This window comes from Arachis ipaensis, chromosome B7 (genome assembly GCF_059453495.1).
Source record: "Arachis ipaensis isolate K30076 ecotype BB chromosome B7, ASM5945349v1, whole genome shotgun sequence".
In the NCBI taxonomy this organism is placed as follows: Eukaryota; Viridiplantae; Streptophyta; class Magnoliopsida; order Fabales; family Fabaceae; genus Arachis; species Arachis ipaensis.
The window spans coordinates 95,140,900-95,148,884 of NC_142442.1; the positions used below are offsets into that span (position 1 = coordinate 95,140,900).

Below are 7,985 nucleotides of genomic sequence, written 5' to 3' on the forward strand. Positions count from 1 at the left end.
AGTGAACTGTGAACCCGGTTGAACTGATTTCCTGTTTTTAACTAAAACAGACCAGGTAACCTTATAATATCATTCAAGAATCTTCTAATACTAATATAATGATAATATTATCCTATTATCTCTCTTCTCTCATGAATCAAATCTGGTTCGTCAAACTGAGACTATTTACAAAAAACAGAATCAAAACTCTTAACCGATACGGTTCAAAAACTGGGCTTTTCGTGACTACATTATCGAGCGTGCCTCAGAAAAGGTTCTATCTTAAAGATGACATAATGACAATAAAGATTGAGGTACTTGATGATATATCAGAGGTTCTCCCTTTACTGATTTTCCGGAGGATTCCGTGCCTTCGGAAAAGATCTCGCATACTCGAAAATCAGGGTTGTTACACTTACCTTTGTCACTAACGCTCCAAATGCCCCTCCTTCCCACGTTAGAGTTCACGTTAATTAAATTAACGTGACCACTAACATGGTGGTGATTGCCATCTCCAATGTTAATGACAAAGGTGAGTGTCACTAACGTTGGTCCATCAATTCTTCCTCCACGTTAGCTTCCACGTTAATGTAATTAACGTGGCAACTAACGTGGGTAATAATGGCTTAATCCAACGTTAGTGACAAAGGTGAGTGTCACTAACGTTGGCAATTCCTTGTTCCTTTCACGTTAGAGTTCACGTTAATGTAATTAACGTGACTCTTAACGTGGCCAAGTGTGCCCTTTTCCCAACGTTAGTGGTATTCACTTTTACCACTAACATTGGAGCTTCCCTTCTCCTCCACGTTAGCTTCCACATTAGTGTAATTAACGTGGGAAATAACGTGGGCTATAATGGCTTTCGAAGGCGTTATTGGCGATCACTTTTCTCATTAACATTGCAAGCTAGCTCCCATTCCACATTAGTGGTCACGTTAATTAGACTAACGTGGCTACTAACGTGGTTCTTCCTTGCTTCCTTTGTCCTGAAATCAAGCAATTAAAGTGCATCAAAGCTCTATTCCAAGTCATGAGATCATGCATTATCAAATTTATCATTCAATTCATGCATAATTCTCAAGATGTAAGTGAATATCTACCCAAAACTTGCTTATTTACTAAGAAAATGCATGAAACTACCCTAAAACAGTAAAGAAAAGATCAGTGAAACTGGCCAAAATGCCCTGGCATCACACGGCCTCAAAGACGGCGCTAAAAAGTCATCCAAACAAACTATAAAAAGGTTCCCCATCGAAACACTACCTAAAAAGTTGTTGGATTATGACTAAAAAGCCCGAGTAGTGAAAACAAACAAGTCGGAAGAAGGCTGAAAAGACCACTCAACAAACTAAAAAGGGGCAATACCAAACTTGCACAAGGAGAAACTACTTAGGATCGACTAAAGTCAGGATGCTTGAGCACGACTTCCCCAAAGAGATCAAAGCTCCGAAAGCACGATCTCACGGAAAGGTCCGAACTCAAGCAGGGGCAAAGTCGTACAGGTCGACGTCAGCTAAGAAGAGGCACAAGAACGATCTCAAAAATCAACAAGCCAAAAGGTTGGAAAATAGCTAAAGGCTCAAATGTGCTTAGCTAAAAGGATACAACTCCGCTCAAAAAAGGCACAATCTCAAATAGGGCTATGAACGTCATCTGAGACTAAAAAAGGTTCTATACAAAGAAACACTAAAAACTCATCGGACAAGTCACTAAGAGCCCGGATATCAAGCCGCAAGGATAACTTTGCCAAAGTAGAGGGTTGTCAACACAAACTTAAAGCAAGGCGTGATCCAGAAGGCAAGGGTAGAAAACCTACACTATCACTCAAAAGAGGACGGATTGTGAAGTACCAAACCTCTAGAAAATCTACAAAGATTGCAAAGCAATGAAGAAACAAGCCAGACAGATGCTTAAGCATGACTTCCAAAGAGATCGAAGCTCTGAAAAGCACGATCTCACGGAAAGATCGAATTCAAGAATGGCCGTCCATGGATTCTAACTTATACCACGAAGACTCTGATTAAGAGATCTCAGAGATACTCATTCAATCTAAGGTAGAACGGAAGTGGTTGTTAGGCACGCGTTCATAGTTGGGAATGATGATGACTGTCATGATCATCACATTCATATTGAGGTGCGAATGAATATCTTAGAATAGGGATAAGCTTGAATTGAATGGAAAAACAATAGTATTTTGTATTAATTCATGAGGAACAGCAGAGCTCCACACCTTAATCTATGGTGTGTAGAAACTCTACCGTTGAAAATACATAAGAACAAAGTCCAGGCATGGCCGAGAGGCCAGCTTCCATGATCTAAGAACTAAACGTCCCAAGATGTCTAATACAATAGTAAAAAGTCCTATTTATGCTAAACTAGTTACTAGGGTTTGTAGAAATAAGTAAATGGTGCCGAAATCCATTTCTGGGGCCCACTTTGTGTGTGCTTGGGCTGAGCATTGAGCTTTACATGTGTAGAGGCTTCTCTTGGAGTTGAACGCCAGTTTGTAGCCTGTTTCTGGCATTTAACTCCACTTTGCAACCTGTTTCTGGCGTTTAACTTCAGAATGCAACATGGAACTGGCGTTGAACGCCAGTTTGCGTCATCTAAACTCGGGCAAAGAATGAACTATTATATACTTCTGGAAAGCCCTGGATGTCTACTTTCTAATGCAATTAAAAGCGCACCATTTGGAGTTCTGTAGCTCCAGAAAATCCACTTTGAGTGCAGGGAGGTCAGAATCCAACAGCATCAGCAGTCCTTTGTCAGCCTCTGAATCAGATTTTTGCTCAAGTCCCTCAATTTCAGCCAGAAAATACCTGAAATCATAGAAAAACACACAAACTCATAGTAAAGTCCAAAAATGTGATTTTTATTTAAAAACTAATAAAAATATGCTAAAAACTAACTGAATTATACTAAAAATTATGTAAAAATAATGCCAAAAAGCGTATAAATTATCCGCTCATCACAACACCAAACTTAAATTGTTGCTTGTCCCCAAGCAACTGAAAATCAAATAGGATAAAAAGAAGAGAATATACTATAAATTCCAAAATATCAATGAAACTTAGCTCCAATCAGATGAGTGGGACTTGTAGCTTTTTGCCTCTTGAATAGTTTTGGCATCTCACTTTATCCATTGAAGTTTAGAATGATTAGCATCTATAGGAACTCAGAGTTTAGATAGTGTTATTGATTCTCCTAGTTCAGTATGTTGATTCTTGAACACAGCTACTTTATGAGTCTTGGCCGTGGCCCTAAGCACTTTGTTTTCCAGTATTACCACCGGATACATAAATGCCACAGACACATAACTGGGTGAACCTTTTCAGATTGTGAATCAGCTTTGCTAAAGTCTCTAATTAGAGGTGTCTAGGGTTCTTAAGCACACTCTTTTTTTGCTTTGGACCTTGACTTTAACCTCTCAGTCTCAAGTTTTCACTTGACACCTTCACGCCACAAGCATATGGTTAGGGACAGCTTGGTTTAGCCACTTAGGCCAGGATTTTATTCCTTTAGGCCCTCCTATCAACTGATGCTCAAAGCCTTGGATCCTTTTTACCCTTGCCTTTTGGTTTTAAGGGCTATTGGATTTTTTCTCTTGCCTTTTGGTTTAAAGAGCTTTTGGCTTTTTCTACTTGCTTTTTCTTTTTCTTTCTTTTTTTTCGCTATTTTTTTTCTTTTTTTTTTTCTGCAAGCTTTTGTATTCACTGCTTTTTCTTTCTTCAAGAATCATTTTTATGATTTTTCAGATTATCAAATAACATGTCTCCTTTTCATCATTCTTCCAAGAGCCAACATATTTAACATTCATAAACAACAACTTCAAAAGACATATGCATTGTTCAAGCATTCATTCAGAAAACAAAAAGTATTGTCACCACATCAAAATAATTAAACTAGTTTTTCATTTAAGAGAGGTGATGGATTCATATTCATAACTTTAAGGCATAAACACTTAGACACTAGTGATCATATAGTAAAGACACAAACATAAATAAAACATAAAGCTCAAACATCGAAAAACAGTAAAATAAATAGACAAGGAGATTAAGGAATGAGTCCACCTTAGTGAGGGTGGCGTCTTCCTCTTCTTGAAGAACCAATGGTGCTCTTGAGCTCCTTTATGTCTCTTCCTTGTCTTTGTTGCTCCTCCCTTATAGCTCTTTGATCTTCTCTAATCTCATGGAGGATGATGGAGTGCTCTTGGTACTCCACCCTTAGTTGTCCCATGTTGGAACTTAATTCTCCTATGGAGGTGTTGATTTGATCCCAATAGTTCTATGGAGGAAAGTGCATCCCCTGAGGCATCTCAGGGATTTCATGGTGAGAAATTTCCTCATGCTCTTGTTGAGGTCCATGATCTCTTATTTGCTCCATCCTTTTCTTAGTGATGGGCTTGTCCTCTTCAATGAGGATGTCTCCCTCTATGTCAATTCCAGCCGAATTGCAGAGGTGACATATGAGGTGAGGAAAGGCTAACCTTGCCCAAGTGGAGGACTTGTTAGCCACCTTGTAGAGTTCTTGAGGTATAATTTCATGAACCTCCACTTCCTCCCCAATCATGATACTATGGATCATGATGGCCCGGTCTATAGTAACTTCAGACCGGTTGCTAGTAGGAATGATTGAGCGTTGAATGAACTCTTGCCATCCCCTAGCCACTGGTTTGAGGTCATGCCTTCTTAATTGAACCGGCTTGCCTCTTGAGTCAATTTTTCATTGAGCTCCTTCCTCACATATGTCTATGAGGACTTGGTCCAACCTTTGATCAAAGTTGACCCTTCTTGTGTAGGGGCGTGCATTTTCTTCCATCATTGGCAAGTTGAACGCCAGCCTTATTTTCCGGACTGAAATCTAATTATTTCCCCCGAACCATTGTATGCCAATGCTTTGGATTCAGGTTCACACTTTGATCATGGTTCCTAGTGATCCATGCGTTTACATAGAACTCTTGAACCATTAGGATCCCGACTTGTTGAATGGGGTTGGTGAGGACTTCCCAACCTCTTCTTTGAATTTTAAGTCGGATCTCCAGATACTCATTCTTCTTGAGTTTGAAAAGAACCTCGGGGATCACTTTCTTCTTGGCCACAACTTCATAGAAGTGGTCTTGATGGACTTTTGAGATGAATCTCTCCATCTCCTATGACTCAGAGGTGGAAGCAATTGACTTCCCTTTCCTCTTTCTTAAGGATTCTCTGGCCTTAGGTGCCATTGATGGTTATGGAAAAAAACAAAAAGCTATGCTTTTTACCACACCAAACTTAGAATGTTGCTCGCCCTCGAGCAAAAGAAGAGAGAAAGAAGGAGAAGAAGAAGAAAAGATGGAGGAGGGGGAGAGATGTGTGTGTTTCAGCCTAGGGGAGAAGAGAGGGTAGTGTTGTATGAAAATGAAGAAGGAATGAGGGGTTTATATAGTGGAGGGAGAGGGGTTAGGGTTCGGTCATTTAGGGTGGGTTTGGGTGGGAAAGTGATTTTTGAATTTGGAGGTAGGTGGGGATCCTGTGGGGTCCACAGATCCTGAGGTGTCAAGGATTTCACATCCCTGCACCTTTTAGGCGTGTAGAATGCCCTATGCATGTAATTCTGGAGTCTAACGCCATTTCCATGCTTGGTTCTGGCGTTAAACGCCCAAATGTAGCTTGTTTCTGGCGTTAAACGCCAGTTTCATGCTTGTTTCTGGCGTTTAACGCCAGACTGCTGCTTGTTTCTGGCGTTTAACGCCAGTTTCATGCTCTGTTCTGGCGTTAAACGCCAGTCTGATGCTTGTTTCTAGCGTTAAACGCCCAGAATGTGCAGTTTTTCATTCTATTTTTTATTTTGTTTTTGATTGATTTTTTTTTGTAGTTTTTTTTACTCCACATGATCATCAACCTAATAAAATACGAAATAAACATGAAAATAATATAGATATAATTAAATATATTGGGTTGCCTCCCAACAAGTGCTTCTTTAATGTCAATAGCTTGACAGTAAGCTCTTATGGAGCCTCACAGATGTTCAGAGCATTGTTGAGACTTCCCAATACCAAACTTAGAGCTTGGATATGGGAGTTCAATACCAAACTTAGAGTTTGGTTGTGGCCTCCCAATACCAAACTTAAAGTTTGACTGTGGGGGCTTTGGTTGACTCTGTAGTGAGAGATGCTTTTCATGCTTCCTTTCTATGGTTACAGAAGGAGAACCTTGAGTCTTGAACACAAGGTAGTCTTCATTCAATTGAAGGACCAACTCTCCTCTGTCCACATCAATTACAGCATTTGCTATGGCTAGGAAGGGTCTTCCAAGGATGATGGATTCATCCTCATCCTTCCCAGTGTCCAGGATTATGAAATCAGCAGGGATGTAAAGGCCTTCAACCTTTACTAACACGTCCTCTACTTGTCCATAAGCCATTTTCATAGATTTTTCTGCCATCTCCAATGAGAAATTGGTAGCCTGTACCTCAAGGATTTCTAGTTTCTCTATTACAGAGAGTGGCATTAAGTTTATTCCTGACCCCAGGTCAGACAGAGCCTTCTCAAAGGTCATGGTGCCTATGTTACAGGGTATTAAGAATTTACCAGGATTTTGCTTCTTTTGAGGTAATTTCTGCCTATCCAATGCATTCAGTTCATTGGTGAGCAAGGGAGGTTCATCTTCCCAAGTCTCATTACCAAATAATTTGGAATTCAGCTTCATGATTGCACCAAGATACTTGGCAACTTGCTCTTCAGTAACGTCATCATTCTCTTTAGAAGAAGAATACTCATTCGACCTCATGAAGGGCAGAAGGAGGTTCATTGGAATCTCTATGGTCTCTAGATGAGCCTCAGATTCCTTTGGTTCCTCTAAGGGACACTCCTTATTGGTCACTGGATGTCCTAGGAGGTCTTCCTCACTAGGATTCACGTCCTCCCCCTCCCTTGTAGGTTTGGCCATGATGGTTAAATCAATGGCCTTGCACTCTCTCTTTGGATTTTCTTCTGTATTGCTTAGGAGAGTACTAGGAGGAGTTTCAGTGACTCTTTTACTCAGCTGGCCAACTTGTGCCTCCAAATTTCTAATGGAGGACCTTGTTTCATTCATGAAACTCACAGTGGCCATAGATAGATCAGAGACTATATTTGCCAAGCTAGATGGATTCTGCTCAGAATTCTCTGTCTGTTGCTGAGTGGATGATGGAAAAGGTTTACTATTGTTAAACCCATTTCTTCCACCATTATTAAAGCCTTGTAGAGGCTTTTGTTGATCCTTCCATGAGAAATTTGGATGATTTCTCCATGAGGGGTTATAGGTGTTTCCATAAGGTTCACCCATGTAATTCACCTCTTCTATTGCAGGGTTCTCAGGATCATAAGCTTCTTCTTCAGAAGATGCCTCTTGAGTACTGTTGGATGCAGCTTGCATTCCATTCAGACTCTGAGAAATCATATTGACTTACTGAGTCAATATTTTGTTTTGAGCCAATATAGCATTTAGAGCATCAATTTCAAGAACTCTCTTCCTCTGAGGCGTTCCATTACGTACAGGATTCCTCTCAGAAGTGTACATAAACTGGTTGTTAGCAACCATGTCAATGAGTTCTTGAGCTTCTGCAGGTATTTTCTTTAGGTGAATGGATCCACCTGCAGAGTGGTCCAATGACATCTTTGATAGCTCAGACAGACCATCATAGAATATGTCTAGGATGGTCCATTCTGAAAGCATGTCAGATGGACACTTTTTGGTCAGTTGCTTATATCTCTCCCAAGCTTCATAGAGGGATTCACCTTCTTTCTGTCTGAAGGTTTGAACATCCACTCTAAGCTTACTAAGCTTTTGAGGAGGAAAGAACTTGGCTAAGAAAGCCGTGACCAGCTTATCCCAAGAGTTCAGGCTATGTTTAGGTTGTGAGTCTAACCAAATTTTAGCTCTGTCTCTTACAGCAAATGGGAAAAGCATGAGCCTGTAGACCTCAGGATCAACCCCATTGGTCTTAACAGTATCACAGATCTGCAAGAATTCAGTTAAGAACTGAAA

General features: G+C 40.3%; 1 non-coding gene across 1 annotated transcript; it reads left to right on the forward strand.

Moving 5' to 3' along the window:
• Window positions 1-7,671: 7,671 nt before the first annotated feature.
• LOC148553415 (small nucleolar RNA R71) lies at window positions 7,672-7,775 on the forward strand. Its single transcript, XR_015893714.1, has one exon. It is a non-coding gene; the product is annotated as a small nucleolar RNA R71 (small nucleolar RNA).
• The last annotated feature ends 210 nt before the right edge of the window (window positions 7,776-7,985 follow it).